The sequence below is a fragment of the Salvelinus sp. IW2-2015 genome, linkage group LG17, assembly GCF_002910315.2.
Source record: "Salvelinus sp. IW2-2015 linkage group LG17, ASM291031v2, whole genome shotgun sequence".
Lineage (NCBI taxonomy): Eukaryota > Metazoa > Chordata > Actinopteri > Salmoniformes > Salmonidae > Salvelinus > Salvelinus sp. IW2-2015.
The window spans coordinates 8,436,916-8,455,207 of NC_036857.1; the positions used below are offsets into that span (position 1 = coordinate 8,436,916).

At 42.7% G+C, this 18,292-nt stretch overlaps 1 protein-coding gene across 1 annotated transcript in view; it reads left to right on the forward strand.

The window, feature by feature from the left end:
• Nucleotides 1–782: 782 nt before the first annotated feature.
• LOC111976573 (transmembrane and coiled-coil domains protein 1) overlaps nt 783–18,292 on the forward strand; it is a 96,654-nt gene continuing 79,144 nt past the window's right edge. Inside the window, exon 1 of the mRNA XM_024005507.2 lies at nt 783–862. The gene's annotated coding sequence lies outside the window, so the exon portion shown is untranslated. The remainder of the gene's footprint in view (nt 863–18,292) is intronic.

Consider the following 18,292-nt stretch of genomic DNA (forward strand, 5'->3'; position numbering starts at 1 on the left):
ATAAGACAGGAGCTTTGGACTTTATTTAAATTAAACTGTTTGAGAGGAAATGTAGTCAGGAGATCCATATACAATTGGGAGTGAAGAGTGTGAAGACTTTGGCTAGGTGCTATGTCAATAGAGAGGGGTTAGATAAATGATAAGCCAAACTCTGTCTTATGTAATGTCTCCCCAAAATGACTGTTATAACTTGTTATAGCAAGGCTCATTTCTCTGGTTGGTTCTGCTTTTGTGGGGCACTGCTTATGTGTGTGGTTTCTCTCAGGTTTTCCTAGGGCCTATCAACTCTCTGTCCTCTCCTCTCCAGGTTTGATGGTAAATTTAGATACAGTGTGTGTCATGCCACTGAGCTGGACTGTATCGAGAAAATGTCAAGATCAATCTTTCCCCTTAACCAATCAGTGTTTTTATTATGATTGATGTGTACATTGTCATACTGTCACAGTAGGACTATTGCCACCAGGTTACAAATTAGAATAGGCATGACCAGGAAACAGGTACAAGCTGTACATCAATAAAATCGAGTTCCTCTGTAATAATCAAGTTGAATAAAAAGTTTATATTAGATTATGAATACAATCATTACAAATCCTGCACAAAATTCTAAAGAATGTATTTGTTTCAATTAACAAGATAGCTCGAGTAGCCTATATAAATTATTGAAGCGTGTTTAGACTATATTCAATTGAGGATATTTTGCAGGGAGCTCCCCTAAACGAACCAAATGGTTTGGTCCGCCCGTGCCCTCTGCTGCTGTACGTCCTATTATTCCGACGTCAGCATGGGAGAGCGCAGAGAGGAGGGGTGGCGTTGCGTTGTGGTTGGACGTGTGTTGACTGTAGCAGTTTTTTTCATCTTCCATGTAAGTGTCAATTTACTGCTAAAGTTATCATCTCTAAACGTAATGTAAATGTGTATAGTGTGACAGTTATTGAATCTGTTATGGTGCAATACTACGGCTATTTTAGACGTAACAGTTGTTTCTTTTGCAAAACCATGTTTCATAAGTCTTGGTTTATAATGACACAATCAAACAGGACTTCAAGCGCTGTCAACCTGTGTCTGTTTCAGTGATGCAGATTGTCCCTCACTATTCTAGCTCGCTACGTTATAAACTTATATTGTTTCAATACAATCCATTCGTAGGCTATCATTCAGCCACATGTTGATGTTGTACATTTGTTACACTTCTAATACTGTAACGTTTCACTGTCATGTCAACGAAGCAAGTTGCTTGTTTACCATATATCATGAAGGAACCCTAGATTTTTATCTCCATCTGTGCTATGTTACAGACATTTGTTTGGCCAATAGTGTAACTTATACACTGTAATATCTGCTTTAATGTGTTAGTAGCTTAACATATTAAAAACACTGCAAGCATCTTTTATTTCTGTGATAATTTGCTGTTTTGCTGGTTTGTCTCAAACGCATTAAGAAATAAATAAATAAAATACATTCCACAAATTAACTTTTAACAAGGCATACCTGTTAATTTAAATGCCTCAAAATAGCCCCCCTTTGCCTTGATGACAGCTTTGCACACTCTTGACATTCTCTCAACCAGCTTCATGAGGTAGTCACCTGGAATGTGTTTCAATTAACAGGTGTACCTTGTTAAAAGTTAATTTGTGGAATCTTTTTCCTTCTTAATGTTTGAGCCAATCAGTTGTGTTGTGACAAGGTAGGGGTGTATACAAAAGATAGCCCTATTTGGTAAAAGACTAAGTCCATATTATTGCAAGAACAGCTGAAATAAGCAAAGAGAAACGACAGTCTATCATCACTTTAAGACATGAAAGTCCGTCAATCCGGGAAAATTTCAAGAATTTTGAAAGTTTCTTCAAGTGCAGTCCCAAAAACCATCAAGCGCTATGATGAAACTGGCTATCATGAGTACCGCCACAGGAAAGGAAGACCCAGAGTTACCTGTGCTGCAGAGGATAAGTTCATTAGAGTTACCAGCCTCAGAAATCTGCAATTAACTGCACCTCAGATTGCAGCCCAAATACAGTGGGGAGAACAAGTATTTGATACACTGCCGATTTTGCAGGTTTTCCTACTTACAAAGCATGTAGAGGTCTGTAATTTTTATCATAGGTACACTTCAACTGTGAGAGACGGAATCTAAAAATCAAAAATCCAGAAAATCACATTGTATGACTTTTAAGTAATTAATTTGCATTTTATTCCATGACATAAGTATTTGATCACCTACCAACCAGTAAGAATTCCGGCTTACATCACTAGACTCTTGTTAGTTCTTCTAAGAAGCCCTCCTGTTCTCCAATCATTAGCTGTATTAACTGCACCTGTTTGAACTCGTTATCTGTATAAAAGACACCTGTCCACACACTCAATCAAACAGACTCCAACTGCTCACAATGGCAGACAGAGAGCTGTGTAAGGACATCAGGGCAAAATTGTAGACCTGCCAAGGCTGGGATGGGCTACAGGCAAATAGGCAAGCAGCTTGGTGAGAAGGCACACAACTGTTGGCATGGCATTATTGAAAATGGAAGAAGTTCAAGATGACGGTCAATCACCCTCGGCCTGGGGCTCCATGCAAGATCTCACTCGTGGGGGCATCAATGATCATGAGGAAGGTGAGGGATCAGCCCAGAACTACACGCAGGACCTGGTCAATGACCTGAAGAGAGCTGGGCACAGTCTCCAAAGAAACCATTAGTAAACACTACGCCGTCATGGATTAAAATCCTGCAGCGCACGCAAGGTCCCCCTGCTCAAGCATCGCATGTCCAGTCCGTCTGAAGTTTGCCAATGACTCTGGATGATCCAGAGGAGGAATGGGAGAAGGTCATGTGTCTGATGAGAACAAAAATAAAGCTTTTGGTCTAAACTCCACTCTCCGTGTTTGGAGGAAGAAGAAGGATGAGTACAACCCCAAGACACACATCCCAACCGTGAAGCATGGAGGGTGGAAACATCATTCTTTGGGGATGCTTTTCTGCAAAGGGGACAGGACGACTGCACCGATTTGAGGGGAGGATGGATGGGGCCATTATCGCGAGATCTTGGCCAACAACCTCCTTCCCTCAGTAAGAGCATTGAAGATGGGTCGTGGCTGGGTCTTCCAGCATGACAATGACCCGAAACACACAGCCATGGCAACTAAGGAGTGGCTGTAAGAAGCATTCAAGGTCCTGGGTGGCCTAGCCAGTTCCAGACCTGAACCAATAGAAATATCTTTGGAGGGGAGCTGAAAGTCCGTATTGCCCAGCGACAGCCCCGAAACCTGAAGGATCTGGGAGAAGATCTGTAGGGGAGTGGGCCAAAATCCCTGCTGCAGTGTGTGCAAACCTAGTCAAGAACTACAGGAAACGTATGATCTCTGTAATTGCAAACAAAGTTTCTGTACCAAATATTAAGTTCTGCTTTTCTGATGTATCAAATACTTATGTCATGCAATAAAATGCAAATTAATTACTTAAAAATCATACAATGTGATTTTCTGGATTTTTTGTTTTAGATTCCGTCTCTGCATAGTTGAAGTGTACCTATGATAAAAATTACAGACCTCTACATGCTTTGTAAGTAGGAAAACCTGCAAAATCGGCAGTGTATCAAATACTTGTTCTCCCCACTGTAAATGCTTCTCAGAGAGTGCGCTTAGTAGGACTGTCATTTGTTTTCAACTGGACAATCACCCAAAACACACCTCCGGGCTGTGTAAGGGCTATTTGACCAAGAAGGAGAATGATTGCTGCATCAGATGACCTGGTCTCCACAATCACCTGACCTCAACCCAATTGAGAGGGTTTGGAAATCTGTCCTTTGGTCTAATGAGTCCGCAGAGTGAAGAAAAAGCAGCCAACAAGTGCTCAGCATATGTGGAAACTCCTTCAAGACTGTTGGAAAATAATTCCAGGTGAAGCTGGTTGAGAGAATCCCAAGAGTGTGCAACACTGTCATCAAGGCAAAGGGTGGCTACTTTGAAGAATCTCAAATATAAAATATATTTTGATTTGTTTAACACTTTTTGGAATACTACATGATTTCAAATGTGTTATTTCATAGTTTTGATGTCTTCACTATTATTCTACAATGTAGAAAATAGTGCAAATAAAGAAAAACCCTTGAATGAGTAGGTGTGTCCAAACTTTTGACTGGTACTGTATATAGAACAACAAAGCTGTAAAACATTATCCTAAATATAAACCATCAACTTAGTGAATACGATTGATGTTTAGAATGAGGGTTTCAGCATGAAATATATTTTGTATTTATTTTACTATATCAGTACTTATTTCTTTTCAATGTTTTGGCATCAAACTGGTGGCAGTTGTGAAAAATGTCAATAGTTGGAAGAGTTGCAGAGTTAGTTGAAAATAATGCCTTGTGTGTCCAAACTTTTGACTGGTACTGTGTGTGTATATATATATATACTGTATATGTATATGTGTGTGTGATGGGATGTATAGACATTATGGACAGTATGTGGATAGAATATGTAGTATATCTGAAGAATACGTGGATAGAATAGTATATGTACAGCAATAGTTGAATAGGATGGCCTTGACTAGAATACAGTATATACATATGAAATGGGTAAAACAGTATTAAAGTGACCAGTTGTCCATGTGTATGTATACAGGGCAGCAGCCTCTAAGGTGTAGGGTTGAGTAACCGGGTGGTAGCCGGCTAGTGACGGTGACTAAGTTCAGGGCAGCTTACAGGGTGGAGACCGGCTAGTGATGGCTATCTAACTGTCTGATGGCCTTGAGATAGAAGCTGTTTTTCAGTCTCTGGGTCCCAGCTTTGATACACCTACATTGACCTCGCCTTCTGCATGATAGCGGGGTGAACCGGCCATGGCTCAGGTGGCTGAAGTCCTTGATGATCTTCTTGGCCTTCCTGTGACATTGTGTGCTGTTGATGTCCTGGAGGGCAGACAGTGTGCCCACAGTGATGCGTTGGGCAGACCGCACCATCTCTGGAGAGCCCTGCGGTTGCACACGGTGCAGTTGCCATACCAGGCGGTGATACAGCCCGACAGGATGCTCTCAATGATGCATCATCCTTCATAGTATATCTGTGGTTATGTGCATGCCATGGATGGCCCAGAGAGCTACAACCCATGACACCTACCAATTGTTGTCTACCATAGAGTGTATTTTTGTCTTTTAAATAGCTAATGTAATTTTTTCGTTGGACACAACCATGAAACAAGTGGGTGGCATCACTAGCCTGTTTCTTAGAGCACAAGAGAGAGAGAGAGAGAGAGAGACAGCTTGCCTCTCACCACCTGGCTCCCCTCCGCTCTGCTCTGTTCACGTTGTGCCTGCCTGGTCTGGAGCTGCTGTGATTGTGAGCAGGCTGTGAAGCTGCTCTCTCTCTGTTTCTGTGATGCTCTGCCTGCTGTGTGGTTGCCCGCGTTAGACTGAGGACCCATGATCTGATCTGACCATGGACTCTGCCTGTTTATGTGAGTGTGAAACGCCTTCAGAGTGTTGTATTTATTTACTCAGACTGTCACCTGGCCAAATGAATGGAGCATTTGTAAACAGAGCCTGCCTCCCACACAACATAAGCGCTTGTGTTGTTTAGATACAGGATAAGAATGTTAACATTGGCATTAATGTATTATGGTATTATTAGACACTGGTAAGTAACTGTGATAGAGGAAGTTATTGTTTGAGTACATACAGGTAGACAGATTGCTGTTGGACTCAAAGCAAATCAAATTTTATTGTTCACATACACATATTTAGCAGATGTTATTGCGGGTGCAGTGAAATGCTTGTAAAGAGAACAACGTTCAGTGTTTTGATAGCGATGAATGGATGGGGGAAGAGAAGAGACTGTTTTGACTGGGTTGTTATGAATGGTGGGCAGAGGTAGTGTTGTTGTTTGAGGTGTCACTGTGGAACTCTTGGCTTTGGCTTGTGGTTTCTGGATGCTTATGTGGTTTCATATCTTTAGTTCAGGTAATGAAGGCTGACTGAATTAGATTTATTGTGTGACCATTCTTTTTCTCTTTCAGTTCGAAATATGACCACTAATGTGACAGGATCGTGACAAACAATATGGCGGTATAGATCGTTTTCTAACTAACGTAGGCCTACTACTTTATTTTTTTTTAAAGGTAACTTTTTTCCACATATTCTTAATTGATCACTACAATTCACTTGGGTCCAGTTGAATTTCCATGGGCTTGCGTCATTCCCAGAGTGATTTTTCTGTCTTCCCTAGCCAAAGGCCCTGGCCTGGAGCAGCAGTGTCTGGTTGAGCTGGAGAGGAAGTGGCCACTGGTCTCTGAGAGGAAACAGATTCATCTGGTTGGAACAGAACATAACTATGTTTCTCTGTCACACCTTCCCACAGTGCTGTGTTGCGCTGTCTGAAAAGGCCACAGAGCAGCTTGGCACCTCTAATTTTAGTCCCGTCAAGGCTGTGAAGGCTGCCGGCAAACCAGCCATGCTTATGCTCGGTTCGTTTGGTCTATGGTAGATTGGACTAAAGTGGAAGTAGCCTATATATACATATACATATATACATACATACATATACATATATATATACAGTTGAAGTCGGAAGTTTACATACACTTAGGTTGGAGTCATTAAAACTAGTTTTTCAACCACTCCACAAATGTCTTGTTAACAAACTATAGTTTTGGCAAGTCGGTTAGGACATCTACTTTGTGCATGACACAAGTAATTTTTCCAACAATTGTTTACAGACAGATTATTTCACTTATAATTCACTGTATCACAATTCCAGTGGGTCAGAAGTTTACATACATTAAGTTGACTGTGCCTTTAAACAGCTTGGAAAATTCCCGAAAATGATGTCATGGCTTTAGACAGATCTTCTTGTCAACAAGGTGCACAACAATGATCAGTCCAATTTAGTCAATTGGAGGTGTAACCTGTGGATGTTAAAAGTTGTGAAAATTTCCATCAAAGCATAAGACCTATACTCAGGAGCGTCTGAGTGCCTCTTTTGCTGGTGACCATACAGTGGGGGAAAGAAAATGCGAATAAAGAAAGTCAAGTCTCCACAGGAACACAGAGAGAAAAACCCACTATATGTGTAAGACCTCCACAACTGAGATAAAATTTCAGTTCCGCTATGGGCAGCAATTAACCAAACGCCCTGTATATAGTACCCCTGAAACCATCCTCACTATTCACTGCGACAAACATAATAGTTACAGTAGCAGTGTATAACTACTTTAAACACCAGCTGCCAAGATTAAGAATCTAGGTTAGAAGACCGAATCACGAGCCATATCTATAGCCGCTGCAGGAAGGAGAACCGCATGTCGGAGACGGTGGAACAGTACTTTGAGATGCCAGAAGAGTAGTGGCTAATATTCACTCTCCACGACACAATCAAACACCACAGTGCAACCTTGGTGAAAATGCTGGAGGAAACAGGACTACCTATATAGTCATCCTTACTCTATCTCTCCCTCAGTTCAACACAAAGATCCTCTATATCGAATAACCTCAAAGGCTGTCTCAGAAAGCGCAACGAAGCCACGTCTCCAAAACCGCCAAATAAAAAAAGCCAGACTACGTTTGCAGCTGCACATGGGGACAATGATGGTACTTTTTGGAAAATGTCCTCTGGTGTGATGAAACACAAATATAGAACTGTTTGGCCATAATAGACCATCGTTATGTTTTGGAGGATAAGGGGGAGGCTTGCAAGCCGAAGAACACCATCCCAACCGTGAAGACAGGGGTGGCAGCATCATGTTGTGGGGTGTGCTTTGCTGCAGGAGGGACTGTGCTCACTTCACAAAATGGATGGCATCATGAGGAGGAAAATTATGTGAATATCTTGAAGCAACATCTCGACATCAGTCAGGAAGTTAAAGCTTGGTCACAAATGGGTCTTCCAAATGGACAATGACCCCAAGCATACTTCCAAAGTTGTGTCAAATTGGCTTAAGGACAACAAAGTCAAGGTATTGGAGTGGCCATCACAAAGCCCTGACCTCAATCATATAGACAATTTGTGGACAGAACTGAAAAAGTTCTGTCCATCTCTCCGTGTGCGAGCAAGGAGTCCTACCAACCTGCACTACGTTACACCACAGCTCTGTTAGGAGGAATGGGCCAAAATTCACCCAACTTATTGTGGGAAGCTTGTGGAAGGCTACCCGAAACGTTTGACCCAAGTTAAACAATTTAAAGGCAATGCTACCAATAGTAATTGAGTGTATGTAAACTTCTGACCCACTGGGAATGTGATGAAATAAATAAAAGCTGAAATAAGTAATTCTCTCTATTATTATTCTGACATTTCACATTCTTAAAATAAGTGGTGATCCTAACTGACCTAAGACAGGAAATGTTTACTGGGATTAAATGTCAGGAATTGGAAAAACTGAGTTTAAATGTATTGTGCTAAGGTGTATGTAAATTTCCGACTTCCAACTGTGGTTACCACCATGCTTGAAAATATATAGGGGTGGTGCTCATTGATTGTTGCATTTGCCCCAAACAGAACACTTTTTTTGGACATAAAGTTAATTTCTTTTTTTGCACTGTTACTTAGTGCCTTGTTTCAAACAGGATGTTATGTTTTAGAATATTTATTTTCTGTACAGTTAGGTCTGTCAATTAGGTTAGTATTGTGGAGTAACTACAATTTTATTTTTTTATTTATTTATTTATTTTTAACTTTATTATAACCAGGTAGGCAAATTGTAGAACAACAAACAGTTCTCATTTACAATTGGACCTGGCCAAGATAAAGCACAAGCAGTTCGACACATACAACAACACATAGTTACACATGGAGTAAACAAACATATAGTCGCATGTATACAGTGAAAAAAAATAAGTCTATATACAATGTGAGCATGAGGTGAATAAGGGAGGTGAAGGCAAACAAATATATGTATAAATAATAAAAATATAAAGCACTGTGTGCCGAAGTAATATACACACACAGCAAGTAAAATAAAAATAAAAACAGGAATGGTTTGTTTGCAGTGGAAGAAAGCACAAAGTAGAGACAGAAATAATTGGGTGCAAAGGAGCAAAATAAATAAATAAATACAGTAGGTAAAGAGGTAGTTGTTTGGGCTAAATTATAGTGGGCTATGTACAGGTGCAGTAATCTATGAGCTGCTCTGACAGCTGGTGCTTAAAGCTAGTGAGGGAGATAAGTGTTTTCCAGTTTCAGAGATTTTTGTAGTTCGTTCCAGTCATTGGCAGTCTCCAGAGAACTGGAAGGAGAGGCGGCCAAAGAAGAATTGGTTTTGGGGGTGACCAGAGAGATAAACCTGCTGAGCGCGTGCTACAGGTAGGTGTTGCTATGTGAGCAGCTGAGCTGAGATAGATGGGGGGACTTGTACTACGTGGTTCTTGTGATACTGAGATAAGCCGCTGGGTTTGGGCCGATAGAAGCGAGGGCGCTAGCCACACGAGAGTAGTAGGCAGGTGCGCAGTGGTGGGTAGTATATCCTTGTGCCCGAGCACTCTGATTATAATTTGAGTCTTGGCGAATAACCTGAGATGCGCAATGGTCAAAGTTGCAGTAGAGGCTTTGATCGAGAGTCCAATTTAGGTACTGTATCGGCTCCTTATGTGGGTAGAGTTACTGAGTTGAATCGACACCAGAAGTCGAGTATGGTCACGATAGCGCTCACATTTATTTAGCGAGTTAGATTTGTTTAGTGTCAGATGACGCTAAAGGATGCTTTGGGCGGCATACGGAGCTGGCACTAACTCTATATTAACTTGGATTGGAGATTGTTATTATGAGCAGCTTAGGAATGGTATAAGAGTTACTTAGAAGATCGTACCAGGGAACGGTAGGTAGTTGTAGTTGTACACATATTCTTAGATAGGCCGTGCAGAGTAGTGATGTTGGACAGGCGGGCAGTGCAGCAGCGATCGGTTGAAGAGCATGCATTAGTTTTACATTGTATTGTAAGAGAACGGAGGATGGATGGACAAGGAAGGACGGGCTCATGGCATGAAGCTCGCCTGACAGGGGTTTACACAGTGATCAAAAGAAGGGCCGAAATATACAGAATAAGTGCGCCTGCGTAGAGGTGGATCAGAGAATCACCAGCAGCAAGAGCGACATCATTGATGTATACACAAGAGAGAGAGTCGGTCCAACGAATTGAACCTGTGGCACCCCCATGGAGAGCTGCCAGAGGCCCGGCAACAGAACCTCCGATTTGACACACTGAACTCAATCAGAGAAGTAGTTGGTGAACCAGGCGAGGCAATCATTAGAGAAACCAAAGGCTGTCGAGTCTGCCGATGAGGATGTGGTGATTGACAGAGTAACAGCCTTAGGCCAGGATCAATGAACTCACGCTGCACAGTATGTTTCCTATCATGAATGAGGCGGTCTATGATGCAATCGTTGATTATGACGTCTTAATACCTGGTGCTGAGTGAGACGGGAGCTGAGAAGATGACGCGCGAAGACACGCTCTGGAACCAGTGTGCAGAGCGGAGAGGTAGGTGGATTCGAAATGGTCGGTAATCTGTTTGTTGACTTGCTTTCGCGAAGACCTTAGAAAGGCAGGGTAGGATAGAGATAGATAGGCCTGTAGCTTGTTAGGGTCAGGAGATGTGTACCACCCCTTTGAAGAGGAGTGGATAACCGCAGCTGCTTTCCAATCTTGGGGAATCTAGAACAGACGACACGGAAAGAGAGGTTGAAAAGGCGTGTAGTAAAAGGGGTGGCAACAATTTAGCAAGAAGATTAGTTAGAAAGAAGAGGGTCCAGATAAGGTGGGATGGGCGCCGAGACTGACATTTTTGTAAAGAAAGCCCACGATTTTGACAAGCTACTTTTAGAACACTAGTGATGTATTTGGAGAAAGAGAAATGGGAAGGCTTGGGCGAGTAGCAGAGGGGAGGAGCAGTGCTTGTTGTCCCCGCGTGTAGGGTAGCCAGGTGGAAAAGCATGGCCAGCCGCTAAGAAAAATGCTTAGTTGTTATTGAAATTCCTCAATTATAGTGGATTTGTCGGTGTGACAGTGTTTCCTATCTTCAGAGCAGTTGGAAGCTGGGAGGAGGTGTTCTTATTCTCCATGGACTTTACAGTGTCCCAGAACTTTTTTGAATTGTGTTGCAGGAAGCAAATTTCGCTTGAAAAAGCTAGCCTTGGCTTTTCTAACTGCCTGTGTATACTGGTTTCTAGCTTCCCTGAAAGTTGCATATCACGGGGCTGTTGATGCTAATGCAGAACGCCATAGGATGTTTTTGTTGGTTAAGGGCAGTCAGGTCAGGAGAGAACCAAGGGCTATATCTGTTCCTGGTTCTAAATTTCTTGAATGGGGCATGCTTATTCAAGATGGTGAGGAAGACATTTTAAAAAAATGTCCAGGCATCCTCTACTGACGGGATGAGATCAATATCCTTCCAGGATACCTCGGCCAGGTCGTTTAGAAAGGCCTGCTCGCTGAAGTGTTTCAGGGAGGTTTGACAGTGATGAGTGGAGGTCGTTTGACCGCTGACCCATTACGGTGCAGGCAATGAGGCAGTGATCGCTGAGATCTTGGTTGAAAACAGCAGAGGTGTATTTGAGGGCAAGTTTGTTAGGATGATATCTATGAGGGTACCCGTGTTTACGGAATTGGGGTGGTACCTGTGTAGGTTCATTGATAATTTGTGTGAGATTGAGGGCATTCAAGCTAGATTGTAGGGTGGTTGGGGTGTTAAGCATGTTAAAATTTAGAGTCGCCTAGCAGCACGAGCTCTGAAGATAGATGGGGGCAATCAGTTCACATATAGTGTCCAGAGCACAGCTGGGGCAGAGGTGGTCTATAGCAGGCGGCAACGGTGAGAGACTTGTTTTTAGAGAGTGGATTTTTAAAAGTAGAAGTTCAAATTGTTTGGGAACAGACCTGGATAGTAAACAGAACTCTGCAGGCAATCTTTGCAATAGTATTGCAACACCGCCCCCTTTGGCCGTTCTATCTTGTCTGAAAATCTTGTAGTTGGGATGAAAATGTCAGACATTTTGGTGGTCTTTCTAGCCAGGATTCAGACACGGCTAAAACATCCGGGTTGGCAGAGTGTGCTAAAGCAGTGAACAAAACAAACTTAGGAGGAGGCTTCTAATGTTAACATGCATGAAGCCAAGGCTATACGGTTACAGAAATCATCAAAAGAGAGCGCCTGGGAATAGGAGTGAGCTAGGTACTGCAGGCCTGGATTCACCTCTACATCACCAGAGAACAGAGGAGGAGTAGGAAAAGGTACGGCTAAAAGCTATGAGAATTGGTCGTCTAGAACTTCTAGAGCAGAGAGTAAAAGGAAGTTTTTGGGGCGATAAAATAGCTTAAAGGAATAATGTACAACATAAGGTATGGTAGGATGTGAATACAGTGGAGGTAAACCTAGGTATTGAGTGATGATGAGAGAGATATTGTCTCTAGAAACATCATTGAAACCAGGTGATGTCATCGCATATGTGGGGTGGAACTGTGAGGTTGGATATGGTATAGTGAGCAGGCTAGAGCTCTACAGTGAAATAAGCCAATAAACACTAACCAGAACAGCAATGGACAAGGCATATTTACATTAAGGAGAGGCATGCTTAATCGAGTGATCAATAAGGGTCCAGTGAGTAGAGGTTGGTTGGGGTCACGGCGATCCAGACAGCTGGCCGGGTAGATGGCTATCGGTAGCAAGATAGCATAGTATGGAAGTCTATTTGTAGATACCTCGTGCGTTTCCGTCGGTAGGTTAGTGGGGTTCCGTGTGGTAGAGGGATCAATCCAAATTGGCAAAATAGATATATGTAGACCCAAGAAAAAAGAAAAGAAAAAAAAAGAATAATAATAATTGTCCGATATACTTATTCAGATAGCAGCCGATAAGACAGCTAACGGTTAGCGGGCCCCAGATGAGCGTTCAGGTAACGTCGGGACGGAGGTGCCAGTTGGATAACTCCCTCGGGCAGATAACGTCGGCAGTCAGTCGTGAAGGCCCGTGGGGCTCCGTATCTGCAGCAACAACAAAACAAACAAAAAACGGTCCGGATAGGTGACTGTAGCCACAGGAATGGCTGATGGAACTCCTCAGCTGGCTATCTCCGGAATGATTTGAGTTTGCTCCGGGATCGACGTAAGCCAATAGTCACACGGTTTGCAGCTAGCTAGCTGCAAATGTCCAGAGCCTGCGCTGAAATCCGGGGAAACTGAGAGAAAAAGTCCCGGAATGCTCCGGTCCGAGTCGCGTTGCACAAAGAGTGCCGGTAGATTATCGAGCTAAAGGAATAGCTGATGACCACAAAACGTGGGCAGCTGAAACACCAACGCTAGCCAGCAGACCGGCTAATTTCTGGGCAGCTACAGATTAGCTTCTGGCTAGCTATCGGATAGCTTCTGGTTAGCTTTCTGGCTAGCTTCTGAATTAGCCCCTGGCTAGCTTCCACGGTGGATTTTCAGATTTGAGGTAAATAATACTTTTTTGTAATTGGTGAAGCGGGTTGCAGGAAAGCTTTTGCAGGAAAGCTTTTGTAGTTGAGTTCTTGGATAATAAAATATATAAAAGATATGCGAAGAAAGGTGTAAATATATATATATACAGGACACGACAATACGAAACAGAAATGACGTCTGAACTGCTAAGCCATCTTGGAAGCTCGACAATGTTGTTGATCTATCCTCTCCGGCAACTGAGTTAGAAAGGACACCTATATATTTTTAGTGACTGGGTGTAATTAATAAATTAATAACTTCACCATGCTCAAAGGGATATTCAATGTCTGTTTTTTGTGTGTTTTTCTCCAATAGGTGCACTTCTTTGCGAGGCATTGAAAAACCTCCCTGGTCTTTGTGGTTGAATCTGTTTATGAAATTCCTGCTCGACTGAGGGAACTTACAGATAATTGTATGTGTTGGTTACAGAGATGAGGTAGTCATTCAAAAATCCTATTAAACACTATTATTGCACACAGAGTGAGTCCATGCAACATATTATGTGACTTGTTAGGCACATTTTTTACTCCTGAACTTATTTAGGCTTGCCATAACAAAGAGGTTGAATAGTTATTGACTCAAGACATTTCAGCTTTTCATTTTTATTTAATTTGTAAAAACATAATTCCACTTTGACATTATGGGGTATTGTGTGTAAGTAAGCCAGTGACACAAAATCTAAACTTCATTTTAAATTCAGGCTGTAACACAACACAATGTGGAAAAAGCCCAGGCGTGTGAGTACTTTCTGAAGGCACTGTATCAGCTCTAAGCTCTCAGGTTAAACCCAGTGTAGCTAGAACACTCTCTGGTCTATTGGCTGCTTTTAATCCTGCTGAGACACACAAACACACACACCACACACATACACTCATAGCACTTATCACACTTTCTGCAGCTTGTGTGAGGCATCCCCTCAGTGTCAAAACTGACGGTCTCAACTGTTCCTTTCTCTTACCTCGCTCTCTCTATTTTCTGCTTTCTCTTTATCTCCTGCTCTCTCTCTGCTGCTCTCTCTCTGACCTTCTCCACCGACCCCCCCACACACACAGACAACATAAACAGATACAATAACGATTGTTCATGCTTCCTGTGCTGTCATGGGGCTGCAGAATGAGATGTGCTCCATTATCAGTCAGAGAGCACCCACCCACACACACTCTATCACTCCCTGTCTGTCTATCTCTCTGAACAGCATTGCTGCTGAACTCTCTGGCCTAATTCCTCTTTTATTGATTTGTGTGTGTGTCTGTGTGCGTGTCATTGATGCAAACATGTACTGTCCTGTCTCTTATACACATCTAGATGTGTATAAGAGACAGGTGTGTGTGTGTGTGTGTGTGTGTGTGTGTGTGTGTGTGTGTGTGTCTGTCAGTGAAAGAAACAGGGCACAAAGGCCAGAGATAGGGCTCTGTGTTGCTCTAAGCAGAACAAAGAGCAGCCTGTTCCATGTGAACTGTATGAGCCTGTTTAAGGCTACTGGGATTTCTTTGGATTGAATCTATAGGTTCAACAATGACCAACAGTATGTGTGCCTCAGTGCAACAACTATGGGTCCAGATTGACCAACCAAAAGACAGCTGAACTACTTAGCCTAACTGGGTTAGGATGGACATTTTAATTCAATTAACGGAACACTCTAAATAGTAGACACAATATTGCTGCCAAATCAAATCAATCAAATTGTATTTGTTACACTCTTCATAAACAACTGGTGTAGACTAACAGTGAAATGCTTACTTACGGGCCCTTCCCAACAAATAAAAAAATTGAAAATAATAACACAAGGAATAAATAGACAATGAGTCATGATAACTTGACTATATATACAGTGTACCAGTACCGAGTCGATGTGCAGCAGTACAAGGTAATTGAGGTAGATATGTACATACAGGTAGGGATAAAGTGACAGGATAGATAATAAACAGTAGCAGCAGCGTATGTTATGATTCAAAAGAGTTAGTGTTAAAAGTGTCAATGCAGATAGCCATTGAGTCCACATACAGTATCATGGTCATGGAGCCGGGGCTGTCACGGTTAACAGTCTGAGTAACGGTTGACGACAAGTCAAACTTACATAACCAGCAGTGATCCTATCATTGTTTCTTTTTTTAAGTGAATTTATTTATTAGATTTGAACCAGGCTTACAGTGAGATGGCATGGAATGCCTGTCTGCCTGGTAAGCAAGGCTGAGCTGACTCCATCTCTCCATCTGGATTTAGTTGGCCATGTGGAGACAATGGTATCAGCAACAGGAAGACTGACATGGCCAATGAATGGACTGACCTGCAGTTAGGGCACAGGTCACGTGTGTGTGTGTGTGTATCTAGATGTGTATAAGAGACAGGTGTGTGTGTGTGTGTGTGCGTGCGTGCGTGCGTGCGTGCGTGCGTGCGTGCGTGTGTGTGTGGGTGTGTGTCGTATAGGCCTATGTGAATGATTTGTGCCGTAGTGGATGTATCATGTGTTGGCTGTAGCCTCTAGTTTACCAAGTCCCTTTCTGTGATTGCAGCAGCACCTGCTCTGAGGGTCAGGGTCAGACCAGGATAGAACAGAGCAGTACTGTCATGTCACTCAACGGTCCATCTGGCGAGTGATGCGCACATTTCATTGGATTTTGTAATAGGGTAAATCCATTGGAAATCAATCACTTTTTGACCGCACCCTTTTTGATTTGAACAAAACCTTCAATACATATTTTTCCATTGTAGAAGTGCAAAAACTTTCAAAAGGTAAAGGTACTCAAAAGTTGACCCATTTTTCATACTCCACCATACTATGAGACGTCCATATCTTCATCACTGGAAAATATTCACGGTTGAGTTTAATATAATTTCAAAGCTTACAAGCAGGTTTGTCAAACTGTTTTATAATTTCTTGAAAAAAATAATATAATTTTTATTTTATTCTGTAACGTCAATTATCAGAAAATGCGGAAACTCAAGATTTTTTCATATTCGCTTATATTTGTAGGTTTTTGTGTTGGGAGACGGGGGGGTCCGTTGCCACCGTGAAGACCAGATAAAAATTCCACCTCTTCCTCAACAAAAAATACACACTGTGTTGCTGTGGGAATGTCAGGGTTGCTGTGGGAATGTGTCAGTGTGGCTGTGTGAATGTGTCAGTGTGGCTGTGTGAATGTGTCAGTGTGGCTGTGTGAATGTGTCAGTGTGGCTGTGTGAATGTGAACAGATAGCATGCCCCATTCATTTAAAAACTAGGATAGATATAGTACTTGGTTCACTCCAGACCTGTCTGCCCTTGACCAGCACAAAAACATCCTGTGGCGTTCTGCATTAGCATCGAATAGCCACTGTGATATGCAACTGTTCAGGGAAGTTAGGAACAAATATACATAGCAGTTAGGAAAGCTAAGGCTAGCTTTTTCAAACAGACAAGTGTTTAATTGCTATATTGTAATTACTTCGCCACCATGGCCTATTTATGCCTTAACTCCCTTATCTTACCTCATTTGCACTCACTGTATATAGGCTTTTTGTTTTCTTTTGTTCTACTGTATTATTGACTGTATGTTTGTTTATTCCATGTGTAACTCTGTGTTGTTGTATGTGTCAAATTGCTATGTTTATCTTGGCCAGGTCGCAGTTGCAAATGAGAACTTGTTCTCAACTAGCCTACCTGGTTAAATAAAGGTGAAATAAATTGTTGCTGTGTGAATGTGTCAGTGTTGCTGTAGTGTGCGTCACTGTGCCGTGTGCTGCCCTCTCCTCTCTCTGGGCCCATTGTGAAACTGAACAGCTGACTGTGCTAACTGGCTTTGACGTGGGCCCAGATTTTCACTGCTGCATTTGTGTAGATTGCATCTGTCTCTCTCTCTGTCCTGTCTGTCTGTCTGTCTGTCTTCTGTCTGTCTGTCTGTCTGTCTGTCTGTCTGTCTGTCTGTCTGTCTGTCTGTCTGTCTGTCTGTCTGTCTGTCTGTCTGTCTGTCTGTCTGTCTGTCTGTCTGTCTGTCTGTCTGTCTGTCTGTCTGTCTGTCTGTCTGTCTGTCTGTCTGTCTCTGTCTGTCTGTCTGTCTGTCTGTCTGTCTGTCTGTCTGTCTGTCTGTCTGTCTGTCTGTCTGTCTTCTGTCTGTCTGTCTGTCTGTCTGTCTGTCTGTCTGTCTGTCTGTCTGTCTGTCTGTCTGGTCTGTCTGTCTGTCTGTCTGTCTGTCTGTCTGTCTGTCTGTCTGTCTGTCTGTCTGTCTGTCTGTCTGTCTGTCTGTCTGTCTGTCTCTGTCTGTCTGTCTTTTGTCTTTTTCTTTTTCTGTCTGTCTGTCTGTCTGTCTGTCTGTCTGTCTGTCTGTCTGTCTGTCTGTCTGTCTGTCTGTCTGTCTGTCTGTCTGTCTGTCTGTCTGTCTGTCTGTCTGTCTGTCTGTCTGTCTGTCTGTCTGTCTGTCTGTCTGTCTGTCTGTCTGTCTGTCTGTCTGTCTGTCTGTCTGTCTGTCTGTCTGTCTGTCTGTCTGTCTGTCTGTCTGTCTGTCTCTTCCTGTCTGCTGTCTGTCTGTCTGTCTGTCTGTCTGTCTGTCTGTCTGTCTGTCTGTCTGTCTGTCTGTCTGTCTGTCTGTCTGTCTGTCTGTCTGTCTGTCTGTCTGTCTGTCTGTCTGTCTGTCTGTCTGTCTGTCTGTCTGTCTGTCTGTCTGTCTGTCTGTCTGTCTGTCTGTCTGTCTGTCTGTCTGTCTGTCTGTCTGTCTGTCTGTCTGTCTGTCTTTTTTTTGTCTGTCTGTCTGTCTGTCTGTCTGTCTGTCTGTCTGTCTGTCTGTCTGTCTGTCTGTCTGTCTGTCTGTCTGTCTGTCTGTCTGTCTGTCTGTCTGTCTGTCTGCTGTCTGTGTCTGTCTGTCTGTCTGTCTGTCTGTCTGT